The 17,696-nt window shown below is 44.2% G+C and overlaps 1 protein-coding gene across 1 annotated transcript in view; it reads left to right on the top strand.

The window, feature by feature from the left end:
* Nucleotides 1-338: 338 nt before the first annotated feature.
* The window catches only part of FOCAD (focadhesin), a 788,759-nt gene continuing 771,401 nt past the window's right edge, over nucleotides 339-17,696 (top strand). Inside the window, exon 1 of the mRNA XM_029606912.1 lies at nucleotides 339-485. The gene's annotated coding sequence lies outside the window, so the exon portion shown is untranslated. The remainder of the gene's footprint in view (nucleotides 486-17,696) is intronic.

The following is a 17,696-nucleotide window of genomic DNA, read 5'->3' as shown; positions in this document are numbered from 1 at the left end:
GCCATAAAATAGGGACGGGCTGGGGGGGGGGGGGGGGCGGATTAGCACATTACCTCCCATGTTAACCTTGGGCACCACAAAAAATGTCAATACTGGCTTCGCCCCTAAGGCGGGCTAACTTCAAACCTTTCAGTCCCGTAAAGCTAAGCATCACCACACTTATGAACAACGTAACCCTCAGTCTGTTAGAACATGTTCCCTAAGGTCTCGCTAGCCCAGACGCAGCAGGAAAGGTTTCATTCATATTTCCGACTTCTGCCTGCAGAAACCGAGTCGCGACTCCCAGTTACGTTCCCGGGTCCTAAAGGCGTCCAAGATGGCTGCCCCCATCACTCAGCATATTGGCCCACAATCCTTAGCGACTTTACGTGACGTAGTTGGGGGGGGGGGGTCAGCGGCGCACGGAGAGCCTGTCGGGTGCCGGGTAGCACGCGCCAAGCCTTCCTTCTCATGTCGTTACTCTTTAGCTTATATAGCCGGCTCCGGTGAGTATTTGGTGGGACGTAGGGCGTGCAGTGACGTGTATTGTAGCAGCAGTACTTGGCTTTGCGAAAACATTCCCGGGCAGTTTTTCCCCCTCTCGTGACAGGGCTTTCTGCTGCCGCGTGCAGGAAGTGGCGGTGGCGTTCTAGGACCCTCACCTTGATTTCCTGTGCCAGGCTGATTCGGTTTTTTTTCCCGGGGCAGAGCCGCACTAGGCTGGGTCTGGAGTCCTATGTTTCACGGTATATGTCACTGCATGCAGGCAGAGCTGCAAAAGTGAGGAAAGATATTTAAGCTGGAAAGTTTTAGCACATAGCAAGTCCTTCCAGAAAATGTATGACACTTTCTGAGATGTCATCTCCTTTTCTTGGTCTTTTGAGTTCTTCCTCTGAATCCTTTTACCTTATTTTTTTATACTGTTCTCATTTTCTTTTTTTCTTTTTATATGGTTTCTTTTTTACCTTTTTCCTCTGTGTGCCTTCCTATCTTTGGTGTCCCTCTGCCTTTATTCACTCTGTTTTCTTCTATTACTTTCACCCCTTCTTTCCTTGTCTTTATCTGCAGGTTTACCTGTCTCTGCTGCCCTGGTCTCATCCTCTTCTGCTTCTCTTCCACCCTCTGCCACCTTTGAGAAGGTAGAGAGAAAGGCAAGCAGAATGGAAAGAGTCTGAAAAAGTTAGGGCTTTTTAGCTTGGAAAGGAGAAGACTGAAGGGAGCAGGTATGACAAAGATCATGAGTGTAAAACAAACCAAAAGCAGTATTGTTTATTTACCCTGTCCACAAATAGTAGGACCCAGGGCATTCAGTGAAACTATGTTAGTAGTTTCAAGACAAATGCAAGAAAATATTTCTCTGGTCAGCTGGTAGTTAAATTGTAGCATTGTCTGCAGTGGGATGTAGTAACAACAAGCAATATAGAACTATTCAAGACTTGCCAGGTTGTGTTTCTAGAAGACAGGGACATAAATAGATAGTAGGTGGGAGCTGGGTGGCTGCATATTTACATTTCTACAGGGAGCACATAGAAGAGCTGTTGGGTGTTACCAATAACTCTGGGGCAATAGTTGGAGACAGGATGCTAGGCTCAATGTGTCATTGGCCCAACCCAGCTTGGCCATTCTTATTGATATTAAAAGATGACTCCAGGTTATCAGGGACAGACTGAATCAGTCCAGTATTTTTCCCCTATTGAATACTTTCTGTTGTCCTTTTTCCCAGACAGGTGTGCAAGAGATAAGTCAAATGTGAGAATCTTTTGCTGAATGCTATACCAGTCAATGTGAAGGCTGACCAGACTGAGATTAAGGTTTATGTTGGAGAAATGACTTGATATCTTTTTGCAAAATCCCCCTAAAAAACCCCCAAAAAACCACAAACAATAATAGCCCAAGGGCACACCAAGACTGAAGGGAGTATATACTTTTGTTAAACCCACTGAGTTGCCGCTTGGGTAAAAGAAGATGCTGACTTAAGAGCCAGCAGTATATCAATGTTACCTGTCCACATATTTGTTTTTAAAGACCCAATAAAGCTCATTGTAGCCATGACTAGGTGATAAGCTATCATATTGCTAAATACTTCTGCAATCAATCTGTTACTGGAAGGAAAGTTGTAGACATTGTTATGCTAATGGAGTTTTGTTTTCACTGCATTCCTCTATCCCAATACCAGAAAACCAGAGCAATAAATAAGATAATCACCTGAGTAATCAATAATATGCTTATATTGTACTGTTTTATATGATATTTATAAACCTAGCTGCCATGAAATCAAAAGCAGTCCTTGTGTAAAGAATCACGTAAAGGCCTTGGCTTTTGCCTTGAAGACATTGCTGGAAACTTTGGCAATGGATGTCTCCATTGAATGTTGAGGATGGGAGCTAGATTGGAGTGGATCCAGAATGGCTTGAGATACAAGAAAGTCTAAGAAATGGAGATGACTGGTAGGTTCAGGTACTTTGGATGTGAAAGATAGATGAGAGGGGATGATAGCTAGCAGAGCAGATGGGGTCTATTGATGAGTTTTGAGGAGTATTGAGATCACAGCATATTTGAAGGCAGTATGAGCAGTAGTTGTGAAAAGTGATAGTGAGGATGGGATTGATGGAAGGGAAGACAGTAGGGGAGATAGAACTGAGTGACTGGGCTCAGAAGAACAAGTAGTGAATTTGGCAATTTCCTCCTCTGATTTCAGAAAAGAGGGAAAGGGTTATAGGGGCTAATTGAATGGGAATGGAATGTCAGGGAAGTGAAGAAGGCCTCTTACTATATCTCTCTGGAGGTGTGGCCGAATGAATTGGACACAGTGTTCCATGTGACTTTTTTTCTTGCTGGTTTAATCTGATCTTTGGCATCCTAGTACTCTTCTGTCTCTTGACACTGGCAACTTCGAGGTCCTCAGTTATGGTCACACCTAGATTAATTTCCCATTTGATGGTAATCAGTACTGTTCCCCTGGGTTTCTGTTCTAAATGCATTGCTGCTTTTTCTTTGCAGTGTTTCAGCTGCCATGTTCTTGATTGCTTCTTAAGCATTTCTGCATCCCTTCTCATCTTTCTTTGACTTCCTCTAGAGTGTGAACCCTATTACAGATCTTATTGTCATCTGCAAAGGTACATCTTCTCTTATAAACTCTCTACAATAAAATTTAGGAAAGCATTGAATAGATCCATCCCCAGGACTGATCTATGTGATATACTCCTTTTCCAGGAGTGAATGTCACACCCTCTTGTCTATTGCTCATCCAGTTTCTAACTCAGTTTACTACCTTAAGCCTTAATTTCAGCCTGCCCAGCTTCTTTGAGTCTTCTGTGTGGTAAAGTGTCAAAAGCTGTACTGAAATCTATGTAGATCATACACACATCCTTCCCTGATTGAAGTTCCTGGTCACTTGGTCATGGAAGTCCATGAGATTTGTTTGACTTTACCTGATAAATTCATGCTGTCTCACATCTGTAATCTGGACTCGATATTTTATGAAATTCATTTAGCAGTTCTTCCATATTTTTCCCAGTACCCAAGTCAGGCTAACATGCAGATAGCCATGGCCCCTAGTTTCTTGTGATTCAATTACTGTGGGAATTGCTGCAGAATTTGCCTTTGTTTGTCAAATTTACCCTGGCCATACAATCACAGCAAGCTACCTTCCGGCACTCCGGTGACTGATTGGTCCCTCCTTCATGCAACCAGCTAAGGCTCATTAGCCTTACATTGCTACTGAGGCCAGCCAAGCAACTCCTACTGTGCTTAGGCTGTTGTGGCCCCACAGCTCTTAATGAATTCTTGCCATCAATTCTACCTTTGTGGCTGGACCGGTGGTTCCTGCTTAGTGCCTTCTGCAGCTTTGTGCTTTTGTTAGCTCCTGACCTGCTGCTCTTGCATCTCCTGCTGAGGGGTGTAAAGGAGTGGCCCTACAACCCTTCTGTATCCTGTGTGTTACCAGGTATTTAGCCTGATCTGCCTTAAAACCCAGAATGCGAGAGAGCTCTGTGGGCAGGGATAAGAATGTGGGCCCAGCTAGGAACAGACAGGCCCTGCATCTCCAGGAGAAGGCAGCTCCTGACAATATAACTGTTCTGATGTGAGGTATACTCCTGGAGGTAAGCAGTTTTGCATGTTATGAATGCCAATGTAATAAAGCTAGAATTTGTAAGAAAGAGGCTGGAGTAAGTGTGGCTTGTCTCCAGCCTGACGTTTACTCTGCTATCCCAAAAGGTTGTCTGCAATGGTTGATCTGGTGGCTCTGTAATGCTAAGGCTTTGCTGGTGGCTACTGTTTCCTTCTGCCATCAATGGATAGCTGGAGCATTATCAGTGAAAAATGGGCATTGGGTAGGTGATGCTGGTGGAAAAACCAGGAATGAGGACAGGATGAATGGCTGGAACAGGGGAGGGAGGTTGAGGCTGGGGAAGAAGTGGTTTGGGTGAGAGGTTGAATGGAGCGAGGTGGGAGGGATGAAATGGGACTGTGAGGCTGATGAACGAGAAGAGGGCATAAGAAAGGGAGGATCCTGGGGGGGAGGGGAGATTGCAAGAGGGCATGGTAGAACAGAAGGGGGAGAGGATGAAAAGAATAGACTGAAGGCAGGAGGCTGTAATCAAAGATGGAGTGGATATGAAAGAAAAATGAAGGAGGTAGAAGAAAGGAAATGTAAACAAGAAAATTAAAGGAGGGGGTGTCTGAAGATATGGGGGTGTATGTATGTATAATATGCCTGGGGGATGTAAGGGTACGTGTGTGTGTGTGTGTGTAAGCACCTTTTTTGTGCCATTCTTTGCCATTTGCTTCAGTTATTATCCAAGTCTTGTGATCTCTGCCTGTAGCAAAATACTGGTAGGATGGAAGTATTTAGAATGGTCAGAATTCTAACAACTGAAACAGCTTCTAACTCAGGGATGGCCAACTCCAGTCCTTGAGCCATAAACTGGCCTGAGTTTCAGGAAATCCACAATGAATATGCATGAAATAGATGTGCCTGTACTGCTTCCATTTTATTTGCAAATATATCTCATGCGTATTCATTACAGATATCCTGAAAACCAGGCTGTTTTATGGTTCTTGAGGACCAGAGTTGGCCACCCCTTTTCTGTTTCCCATATAAAGCAATGGAGCTTTTTTTTTTTTTTGTTCTCTCAAAATACTGATCTGATGTGTCAGGTTTTCAAACTTGTCTGAAATATTCACATTTGCCCCCTGTATGCCAATTTTGGTGAACTTCCATACTTTTTTCTGGGAACATTATTGTGCTTGGGCACCCAACTCTTCGAGCGCTATGGGTGCTTTGTGCACCTCTAATATTGTCTCCTGCACTCCTGTAAATTGGGAGCTGAAAGCTCCGTGCTTCTGGTCCGTGGGGGGAGGGTAATAAGGAAGGGTTTATCCCCTTGCTACTGCTCCGGCTTCCCCCTTGCAGCTTGTTGGCTGGTTGTGGAAAGCCTGCCCCGTGGACTGTAGGGGAGGGCAGGCAAGATGTGCCTAATTTTCCTCTGATATTGTTTCCCCCTCTCCCTGAAGTCTGTTGGCTGGCTGTGGAATCCTGATCTGTGGGCCGCATGGGGACCAGAGAGCGACAGCAGGTGTAGAGGACAAACAAACTTCCTGAGGTGCAGTAGAGATGGGAAGGGCTGCTGATAGAGGGATACAAGAGCTGTAGGGAGGGACTGAGAGAACTGCTGGGAGATGGTTGAAAAGGGAGATATTGGCTGGAAGAAAGAATACTACTGTGAAGGTCAGGGAGAGGGAAGAGGAGCAGTAGAAGAGAGGGAAAAGTAGACAAGCTGTGAAGGCAAGAGGGGTTGGGAGAGGGGAAAGGGGGGGATACAAGCTGGGAGAGAAGACATTGGCTGTAATAAGAGGAGAAGAAGCGTGAGGGCTTAGGTGAAGAGGACTGGGAAAGGAGCTGTGTGGACAGGAGCGGGGAGGTAAACCAAGAAAATTGCTGTGAGAAGAGAGGGGAACATGAGGAAGGGGAGAGATGGAAGTGGCAGGAAGGGTTGAGATTAAGAGGAAATGAGAGAAGATTATGAGCTGTGGGAGACAGCCAGTGGATGGATATACACATGAAGGAAAAATAAATGAGAGAGAAATGAGAAGACTACCACAAAATATGTTTTTGTTTTTTTTTAATAAAGAAAAGGAATGAGGAGGCAGAGAGGAAACTGAGAGACAAGAACCAGCAGAGACAGATTGAAACTACAGACACTAAGGTTGGGAAAATTGTTTGTTTGAAATTTGGTGAAGATTTCTGTGCTAATTGGGCAGGGTCACGGTTGGGGGGGGGGGGGGGCAGGCAGGTAGTATCTACCCTTTTCTTCCAGCCCTGCAGTCACCATGGTAAATAAGGTATTTTACTGGAAGGAGGAATAGGTTGTGGTGGCTTGCAATAGCATTGAGTCAGAATCATTTTCTTAAAAATTGGCAGCTCCAGTATACAGAGGAGCTGCTGTCAGGGCTTGAATTGGGGAGGAATTAAGGTGAACATTGTCCCCCTTGTTCACAAAAATAAATATTTCCCTGTTATATCCCACTGGAGACTGCAGTTATCTCTAGGGCAGAGCTTTCCAAACTTTTCATGTTGGTGACACACTTTTTAGACAAACATAATTTCGGGACACAGTAATTAGTCTACAAGCAAACCGGAGGTTAAAGGTTAAATGAACGAAATGTATTTCGACAATTTATGTATGTTTCCTTAAATATATACATAATAAAATGTTTCATGACACAACATATCTTGTGAAAACCTTTCGTTTATATTAAAAATATATAATATTCCAAGATTAATGTTGTTATAATTTATGAGTAACAATAATAAAACAAAGTTATTGTGTTATTCAATTTACCTCTTTAATGAGATATATGAGCTTGATGGGATGAACACAGCTTTTGAATATTTGGTGTTAATAAAAAAGTCCAAAGGGTCTTCTGCATAATTTTAAAAAGCTGGCCAGTTTCACGCTATATAATTATTTGATAGCCTCATTCAACTAATTCTATATGGCTATGAGAGTGAAATCTGGAATTTATAGGAAGGGACAGAATGTCAATATAAATCCTGCACCTCCAGTTCTGTAACTCTGTGCATCCACTGAAATTCCCCCAAACAATGGAGCTTGGATGTTTCCCTTACAGCTCATCATACTAAAAGATATTTTCAAATTCTGGTGTCACCTCACAGTAACAGCAGCACAAACACCTTCCACTGCCAGGCACATTGTGAACTAACACAAAACCCCACAAAAAAGACACTCAAAATCTATACTGCAAACAACAATAACCCTACCTGTGAAAAAGCATGGGTAAATATTACACTGGGTCCTAGAATACCAATACACCACCTATTGAGGAAACAAAACAAACCCGATTGCTATAGATCCCTATGCTAGCAGAATCTCTCATCATGGTCACACACACAGAGCAGAGACAGACCCTCATCAAATACAGAATACAAAATAAAGGAGCACAAATTAGACAAAAACTGAAATGGAAACTCCAAGAAGCCAGACTCTGTGTATTAACAATGGAAAAACAGAACCACCATTCCTCATAAAACAAACAAAATCAAGAAACATAAAGCATCAGTTATAATAGTAAAACTATACTAATAAAAGAATATTTTAAAACTACTGATAAATAGAATTTCTATTAATTAAAATCATATACATTTTTTACAATTTCCCAGGTTATCCTCTCTCACACAGACTCACATGTCCATTCTCTCTCACACATACACTGTCACATACATACACATTCATGCTCTTATACCCACCATAACCTCTCGCTCTCACAGACACTGACACACTCTCAGGCTCTAAGACACTCTCTCCCCCTCCACACACACCCCACACACAAACTCTTACTCCCCTGGATTTTCTCATACACACTCTCTCTGGCTCCCTCACATACACACAAACACACACACCCAGGCAAGCTCCCAGTCATTCTCACACACTAAAACTGACCCCCAGGCAGGCTCCCATTCATTTTCACACCACTCCCTCACCATCCCCCAGGCAGGCACCCATCCATTCACACACATACACCCCCAGGCAGGCACCCATTCATACACATGCACACACTAAAGGCAGACCCCCTCTCTTTCTTTTGCCAGCAACCTCGGAGCCTCTCTCATTCCTCTGCTGCCACTGATGCCGCATGGCTATTGGGGAGGCGCTGACTGCTGCTATTGGCACTGAAGCCCATTCTGCTGCCTCCTCTGTGCAGGCCCTGTGGGTTTCCAGTTCCTCCATGTTGATCTCGTACATTGTGAGATCCGCATAGAGAAAGTGCTACTCTTGACATTAACAAAGATTACATGTGCCAATCAGTAAAAAGTAATTTATTTCTTTTTTTTTTTACCTTTGCTGTCTGATCTTAGTTTTCTAATTGGTTGGTCCCAGGCTTTTTTGTTCCACCTCCCCTTTCTTATTTTTTTGCCAATTCATTTCATATTGTCTTTTTTTCTATTTCTTTTCTCTTCATCTATCTTCTTCCCTCAAACATACAGTCAGGTTCTCATTCTCACATGCTTTCTCTCTCTCTCTCACACACACACAGGCTCTCACTCTCACATGCTCTCTCTCTCTCATACAATCATTCATACACAGTCTGTCTCTTGCACATGCTGTCTGACTCTCACACACCCAGGCTCTCTCTCACTCCCACATGCTGTCTTGCTCATGCACAGGCTCTCACTGTCACATGCTGTCTCTCTCTCACACACACACAGGCTCTCACATGCTGTCTCTGCAAACATTGAGATCCTCACTCCCACACCCAATCGCTCAACTCACACAGGCACCCAATCTCTCAACTCATCTCATACACGCACACAATCTCTCAATTCAGTTCATACAGGCACCCAATCTCTCAACTCAGCTCAGCTCATACAGGCACCCAATCTCTCAACTCAGCTAATACACGCACTCTACGGGCCCTCAGCCTCTCTCTTACCTCTGGGCCTCCTCTTCACGGGTCGCTGCAGGATCGGCTCTGCAGCGACCCTGATCTTCTCGGGCGGATCGCGGAGACTCTGATCTTCTCGGGCCGATCCGATCTGCGGTGGGGGCCCTGCTACCGGGCCTCTTCTTGCCCGCTGCAACAACGTGGCTCCTCTTCTGCACGCGGCTGCTTCATCTCCTTCCTGCCCGTGCGGCTCCGGCAACATTTTTTTTCCGGGGCCGCGTGGGCAGGAAGGAGGCGGAGCACCTGCACGTTTAGACGTGCCCTTTTTCTTTGGGCCGTGGCGACGTGAACTCACCACGGCCTTACCGATCTTCCGGCTGTGTGTCTGCGGCACACAGCACAACGATTCTTCGCTGCTCAGCTGCCAGTGGGATGAGCTCCACCGGCGGCCGCATTGGCTCCCACTTGCCGGTGTGTCACGTGCACCGGGCTTGCGCGACACACCGGCACACCTCAGGCGACACACCAAAGTGTCGCGACACATACTTTGGAAAGCTCTGCTCTAGGGTTTCTAATCAAGGGCAGGAAGCACCACATGCAGCTGTGGCCCTGGAGCTGGGGGGATACTGACTGCTGATCTGCTAGAGCTCAGGATGTGCAGGGAGTAGAGTATCTTATGTGGATACTGCAGAGATGGAACTGACTGTCCTGGAATCTAAGTGCCAGGAGAAGTGCTGTAGGGGATGGGGAGGCAGGAGCTGTTCCAGAAAAGAAAAATGCCTGGGATCAGGGAGTGCAGACCAGGGAAGTGTCCAAGCCTGTGGAGGAGGGGGAAATCACAAATTGAAAGATGAGCTGAGCCTACCAGTGATAGGAAACCTAACATATTGATAAGGATGAATGAACCAAGCCTGCAGAGGAGGGCAGCTGGCTAAGGAGGGATGCGAAGGAGCCTGCTGAGGAGTGAAGGGGGGGGGGGGTGAGAGGAACAGAGGACAAGATCAATAGGAAATGGGGAGCAAAGCAGATATACAGGTCGATCCAGTAAAGTGTGCTCCGTCGGAGCGCACTGTCACCCTGCTCTGGACGCGTGTTTTCCCTTACCCCTTATTCAGTAAGGGGAGGAAAACACGCGGCCCACCCGCGGCACCTAATAGCGCCCTCAACATGCAAATGCATGTTGATGGCCCTATTAGGTATTCCCGAGCGATCCAGTAAGTAAAATGTGCAGCCAAGCCGCACATTTTACTCTAAGAAATTAGCGCCGCCCAAAGGTCGGCGCTAATTTCTTCCGGCGCCAGGGAAGTGCACAGAAAAGCAGTAAAAACTGCTTTTCTGTGCACCCTCCTACTTAATATCATAGCGATATTAAGTCGGAGGTCCCCAAAAGTAAAAAAAAGTAAAAAAAAAAAAAAAAAAAATTTTGAATTCGGCCCGCGGCTGTCGGGCTGAAAACCGGATGCTCAATTTTGCCGGCGTCCGGTTTCCGAGCCCGTGGCTGTCAGCGGGCTCGAGAACCGACGCCGGCAAAATTGAGCGTCGGCTGTCAAACCCGCTGACAGCCGCCGCTCCAGGCCAAAAGGAGGCGCTAGGGACGCGCTAGTGTCCCTAGCGCCTCCTTTTCCTCGTTTGCACCGCGTCGCCTAATTTAAATACTGGATTGCTCGCACCGGCGAGGGGCCGGTGCGCGCGCCAGGAGAGCGGGCGTTAGTCCGCTCTCCCACGGACTTTACTGGATCGGGCTGTAAGGGACTGTAAGGAGTAGAGCTGGAAGAGGGGTATTAAAGCCCTTCCCCAAAATATAACATTGAAAGTATGCCCAGGTGGAAGGAGGAGAATTAAGAGTGCAGAGGGAGTAAAGAGATGGGAAGAAGAGATTTGGAGATTGAGAGAGAGGAGTGGTGATGGTGACAGGTGAAGGTGGCGGAAGAGGCTGGTGTTGATGGTCTGTTGGAGAGGGAGGAGACTGATGGTGATGAGCTGGGATTGGGGAGAAGAATGACTGGTGGAACTGTGAGTCTTCCCTAATTTTTGATTTGTCCTCATGAGTCTGCTCCTTTATTGACATTTAAATATATTTAGTCAATAACACCCAGAACCTACTTGTGTTCTGTTTTTCCTTTTTGCTGGGGGCTCTGTAGTTTGTATTGTTTTGAAAATTATTGAGGGCGCTAAAGTTGGCTCCTATGTTATTGTACCTACGGACAGACTGACATCAATTCTTTTTACATAATTCTTTTCAGCATTCCATATGTTGGAAATCAAAGCATAAAATGACCAAAACACATTTTCCATCCAAGGGTTTTATGTGAATGCTGGCTTTGGTGAATGAATGTGCCTTCCTCATTGCCCTCTACTCTTGCAGTGATATCCTTTTTAAAAACAGCTTACAGTGACCAGCACAGGCATATCAGTAGCTGAAATCCTGTTCGCTTCTTGAATGGAACAAAAACGCCCTGCAAAAACCCTGTTCTGACCAGTAAGTCGATGAAGACAGCCTGCTTTGCATGGTGCAGAAAGATTGCAATGACTCCGCTTTTGCTCCTGCTTCTCCCCCGTTCATCTTGCAGTGCTACCTCCTTTGCCAGAATCATTATAGGCGTTCAGAATTTCTTATTTAGTTGAAATTAAAGCTAGAAATGGCTGTGAAAATATAATCTGACATTATGATTATTAGGTCAAATTTGCAGAATGCAGTAAATAGAATTGAGACAGTGGAAAACCATATTTCTACAATGGACGATTTGGTGTTACTAAAAGGAGCAGCACAAAGTCAGTTTGATGTGCTGAAGAGGCTTTACTAAGAAGGTGGGTGACCTGGAGAATTATTCTAGTAGATGTAATCTTCGGTTAGTGGGTGATCCAGAAGGATCTGGAAAAGGGACTAGGTCTTATTTTGCGGGAAAAAAAAATTGGAGTTTTGTTCTAAGCGGCTCAAGTTTCTTTTGATTTTGTGATGGAAAGGGTGGGACAAAATAGTGAAGGAAGTCATTCCTTCACTATTTTGCTTAAAGCACTTCATTTTAAACATAACAAACTAATTTTACGGCTACAGAAGAAAAACTAAGCATTTGTGATACAAGGGACCTAACATTTTGAGTTTTTTGGAGATTATACTGCTGAACTGGACAAACTGGTATCAGTTCAGAGAGATGAAAAGACAGCTGCATGCTCTGATATATCCTGTAAAACCTCAGGTCTTTGGAAAACAGGATCTTGTTTTTGTCAGTAAAAAAAAATAAAAGTGAAAACCTTAGTGGTAGTAGTATTTTCTTATTTTATTGGAATTCTGTGTTATAAGACGGAGGGGACCCCGCATGGGCGCATGGTATAATGCATGCGTGAGCATTCTCAGAGAAGCTCAGTCAAAGTTCTAGAAACTTTGACATAACGTTTTCTGTGCTGGGCTCCATCGGATGATGTCACTTGTGTTAGGACTGACATCCTTCTGGCCTCAGAGAATACCTGTTACAGGTACGCAGCTGTGCTTATCCTTATTTAGTTGGAGTTGATGGGTAGTCACCCAGTTATTTATTTTTTTGAAATACTCATTAAGGTGTGCTCTTGTGCTATTCCATATATCTTTTTGTGGGAGAAACATCTGAATGTCATTGGTGTATTGGTGTATATTTGAATTTTAAGTCCAAAGCTTTGGATGATGGCTGCTATAGGCAGTAGGATGGGGGATAGGGAGTATTCCAACACAAGAGCCTGGTATCTGTCAGTCAAAGGATATGAGCCATTTCAGGATGCTACCCCTGACCTAAGCTTTCCAATCTGGTCAACATTGTTTTGTGGTCAACTGTACCAAACTGTGTGGAGAGATCAAGGAGAACCAGGAGGCCTGATCTTCCTTGTTTTAACAACAGCTGAATGTTGTCTGTAAGTGAAATAAGTACTCTCCCCAATGCAGAATCATGTCTGGAATTGATCTAAGCTGTTTATCTTATCAAGATAGTCACTCAGGAGTCCATATTTAGAAGCATCTAATCAGTTAACTCAGAAATTATCCAGGTAAATGAATATTTGGGAACTTATCCAGTTAAATTTTAGCCAGATATTTTATTATCTAGCTAAAATTTAGTGGATAACTTAAGGGCATTCTAGAGGCATTTCAGAGAGGAGTTAACGTTAGCCAGATGTTATATGGCTAACCGTCAGGCTGATACAGTAAGGAGTGGTAGGAAGAGCTGCGTTAGTGCCAGGCGCACCCGTGGTTGCCGCACGCACAGTCCGGCTCACCTACCGCTCGATACCGTATTGAAATGAAATGCAAATGCAAGCTGTGTCCAAGAAGCGTCCGTGAAGCGTTAGGCCCGCGCAACCCATTTTACTGTATAGAGCGCTATACAGTATCCTGGGTGCGCTGGCCTAACGCTTCACGGACAACTTACCGCCTACCCTTACCCCTGCCTCTAACACAGGGGTAAGGGTAGGCGGTAAGTTAGCAGGTTAAATGCGCGGCAAAACTGCAGGTTAAAAAAGCGATAGTCGGGGCGCGTGTTACTGTATGGGAGGGAATAGCTAATTCGATCGTTTACATGTAATATACATGCCGCGGGCGGAAGGGGTTACCCGGTGATTTAAAGAGGCGGTAAGAATGGGTTAAAGGGGATAGTGTATCGCGGGTTGCACTAACGCGGCCGAAAAGTGAGTAGAAAGCGGGTTAGAAGCAGGGTAACCACGGCTGCACTTTACTGTATTGACCTGTCTGATGGCTAATGCTTTGATGGTGGGGCATGAGGGTGTAGGATGGAAAGAGGTATTGGATTCAGATGACAACCAACACGGACCTTGTCTTTTATGGTCTGGTGTACTGATACAGACATAAGGGAAAAAGCACAGGACTGCTTCTGTGGCCAATTCCATAAGCGAAGCATGTCAAGCAGCACTGCTTGAATTTTCAGGAAAGCTCATCACCCCATAAAAGAAAATCATGGGAGTAACCTGCACAGCAAGGCAGATACTACCATAAGAAGTTTGCTGGGCAGACTTGATGGACCATTATGGTCCTTTTCTGCCATCATTACTATGTTACATGTTTTAACTCTGATATTCAGAGTTAGCTGGGTAACTTATCTTGTTTAATTCTGGCCATGCCAAAAAGTTGTCCTAAAGTTAGCTGGATGAAGTTATTTGGATAACTTTAAGGTAGCAGGCTATATTCAGTTGTGTGGCAGCACTACTGAATATACCTCCAAAGTTAGCCAGGTAAGTTTATCTGGCTAATTTTCTATCCAGAGAGTGACTGAATATGGACCTCTCAGTTGTTTGGCAAGCATGGGGAGTTTAGGTATTGGGTGGTAGTTGGAGCACAATGAGGGATCAAATGAAGGTTTTTTTTGTTTTTATATTGGCCTGATATTGGTTGTATTCAGGAGGTTTGCGCAATGTCCTTGTCATAGTGATGTGTGAGATCAGTCTGCAGGAGAACCTCATGCATATAAATTGTGAATATCCTGAGAACACGTCTAGCTGTGGGGTCACCAGGACACATTTGAGGAAACCCTGTCCTAAATGTGAATTTTTTTGTCGTCATTTCTTCAACAACCTCTGTTATCTCCTAATAACATCTTATTCCTACAGTGGCACTGTTTTAGTTTTGAAGTAATTTTTAAAAGTGAGTAAAGGGCAAGACAGTTGCAGAGATTACAGAAACACAAAAATATAGAAAAAAAAAAAGTCTTTAAAGAATTGAATGTTTCAGATGTATACAGTGAATTTCCTTCCTGGTATATATGAACCAGCTGCAGATGTTTGTCCTGAGCCTGTAAATCTTCATTTTCACCTCAGACAGATGGCATCTGACACAGGTTGAGGAGCTCTGAGGAAATTAAAAAAGTGTGTGCACATTGGAAGTGGTGGTGGAGGTTTAGGGGTATCATACAACAGGGCAAAAACAAAATACTTATGAGCTCTCTACACAGTAATATTACCGTACACACACGCATGTTGCCTCTGCCCGTTTGCAGTATAATCTGTATTGATCGTGTGTTAAGAGAGCTGGTGCGGAGCCAGTTTCCTTTTTGTCATGCATATTAACTGCTTTGCTGCTCCTCTCTGTCCACTGGACCCCCTACTATTTTAAAAGTGTTCTGTGAGTCCAGCTGCTTCTATGCCGCCTCCTGCCAATCGCATACAACAGCTGCGCTTCTACCTCTCATGTTAGAATGAGCATTCAGAAATGGAAAAGTATTGTGGACTACAGACTTTGGCAGAGTATGATGAATAAAGGAAATGCAAAGCCACAGGACAAACCACTGAAATGTCTCTTGCTGAAAATCATTGAAAGGCTTTCTCTCTGTAAAGATACACATTACCTCGTTCTCTTTCTGAAAGTCTTCTGTGCAACGCCCCTTGAAGGCTGGAAATAATTTTGTCCCCAGTTTTGAGCATGCTAAATTGTACTCATATCACCGTCTGCATTCAGTTTCTTTTTTTCAGCAAGCTTTTGTCAAAGTTGTCAAATTGAGAGCAGTGTCAGTCTGACAACAGACAGGTGCATAATGAAATGCTCGGCCATAGTGGACATGAAGATGACAAAACAGAATCAGTTAGTACTTCTATTACCACTCAGGGGAAGGAACTAAGAATTATTATGGACAGCAAGTTAGAAGTGTGACTTCACAGTGAAGACTGGTCGAGCAGTGCTGTGAGGAATCAGGAGGTAAGGAAGCCACTTTACTGTTTAGGTCCCATGCTTGGCCACACCTGAAATATTAAGGTAGAAAAATGACAGCAGAAAGACAATACTGCCTATCCAGTCTGCCTATCCACACCCACTGCTGAGCTTTTCAATCTCTATCACTCCCTCTGAAATCCACTGTGCTTATCCCACATTAACTTGAAAGCAGATACTCTCCTAGTCTCTACCACCTCCACGGGGAGGCTGTTCGGTACATCCACAATCCTTTCTGTAAGGAAATAGCTCCTTAGATTGCTCCTTTCATCCTCATCCCATGATGAGTCTCCTTTTCCTTGAAAGAGGCCTGCATTGATGCTTTGGAGGTATTGAAATATCTCTGTCATATCTCCCTTATCCACTAGAAATGATGCAAGAATCTAGGATCTCTGCAAAGAAAAGTAACTAATTTGGGAAAATGTTGCATGGGCAAGGAAAGATTATTAGTCAAGTCTGTTTAACTTGGAGAAAATATTGCAGGGGCTTGTTTGCATTGTGCAAATACATGAATTGTATAGGGATCTTGCAGGGGGCATGCATACTCGCAGGGCCTTCTGAAACGAGAGCTGTAGATTTTATCATCTCCAAAGGGAGGAATTTTTTTGTACTGAGTGGGATAGATTTGGCATATGCTTCCCGATGAAGTTACCTTAGTTAGATCTATGCAAAAAAGAAACTACTAGGTACATTACACGAGTGGTGAGAGAGGGGGGGAAGTATGAGAGTTGAGTGGGGCGGGGATAGAAGGGTGAATAATTTATCAATTTTATGTATTTATATTTCACCATTTTATGTATTTATATTCCGCTTTTTGGTACTTCAGAGCAGATTACATTCAGGTATTGTGGGTATTTCCCTGTCCCCATTTGGGACAGGGTGAAAAGGAAAGCTGGGAGAGCAGAATCAACTGAGAGGAAAAACCCACATCTTCAAGAGAGAGTATAATGGGAGAGAGTGGGGTAGGAGGAAAGGGAAAAAACAAAAGTGGAAAAGGGAAAAAATAAAAATGATTCAGATCAATGCAGCTGGTTGAGGAAAAATTTTATTTTAAAAGGGACATCACAATAATAGGTTTTAAATAAAAATGTTTTTTTTTTCATATATAGTTGTATGCACATTTATACAAAGATGCCACACAATTATATATTTGCATAAATTCATAAAGTACTGGCAGACAGCACATACCCTTCACCATTCTTGGCTTCCTTGCCATTATCCTATTACCTTCTTTCTCAGCTAATTCCTCTAAGCTGGGAAGTTGATGCCTGATAAATACGTTGTGCAGCATGCAGTACACAATGAATAGCTTGCTGACTTTGGCAGAAACAAGGGGTAAGAAGAGAGCCACCTTTGTGATGCAAAGAGCAAAATTGGTTTTTCAGTAACGCAAAGCTGAGCTCCGTAAGGCGTCTGGTGGGGTGATGGGCATGATTGTACCATTCTTCTGAAGTAGAGGATGAATGAATGGAATTGGCAAGCAGGCCAATAGGGGCTAACCATTATTGCCTACTAGCACAAAAACAAAGTAGTACCCTATCAAGTACTGCACACTGTGAAGATGTGATTACATAGTTAGTTGGAGGTGTGATTACCCGCCCCCCCCCCCCCCGCAATGCCTAGAACAGGTGGTGCGCAGACAAGACAAAATTGGTGGGTTCTAAGGAGAGCAGAAACTGGAATCTTCTGCCTTGAAGGCCACTTTCCACCTCGGGTTGAGCCCTCAGATGTTGGCAGCCGGTATGACTTGGATAGGAACAGGAAACGCAAGGCACACACTAAAATTAATGTAGAATCCAAACATGGAACATGAAGACTCCCACAGAAGCAATGTAGGAGCACTGCAGGAGAAATAGATACATGAAGCAAAATAAGACCAAATAGTAACATAGGATACATAATGTAATCTAGGTGTAAATTGGAATGTGAAACCTAGGACCAAGTCTAGAACCACAAAGATCAAGCTCTGGTGAAGTACTGGCTGTGAGCTTGGAATATAACTAACTGTGTCTAGATAGGAACAAGATGGTTTCTAGTAGAAAGTGTGGATCGCAGAGCTGGGAGGACAAACCATTGTCCAAGGGGTCCATTGAGGCCCTCTGCTGGGGGAAACAAGAACTGCCCAGCAGGG

Source organism: Rhinatrema bivittatum, chromosome 1 (genome assembly GCF_901001135.1).
Source record: "Rhinatrema bivittatum chromosome 1, aRhiBiv1.1, whole genome shotgun sequence".
Classification (NCBI taxonomy): Eukaryota; Metazoa; Chordata; class Amphibia; order Gymnophiona; family Rhinatrematidae; genus Rhinatrema; species Rhinatrema bivittatum.
Note: the sequence above shows the minus strand (reverse complement) of the source record. Positions and strands in the feature narration are given on the sequence as shown.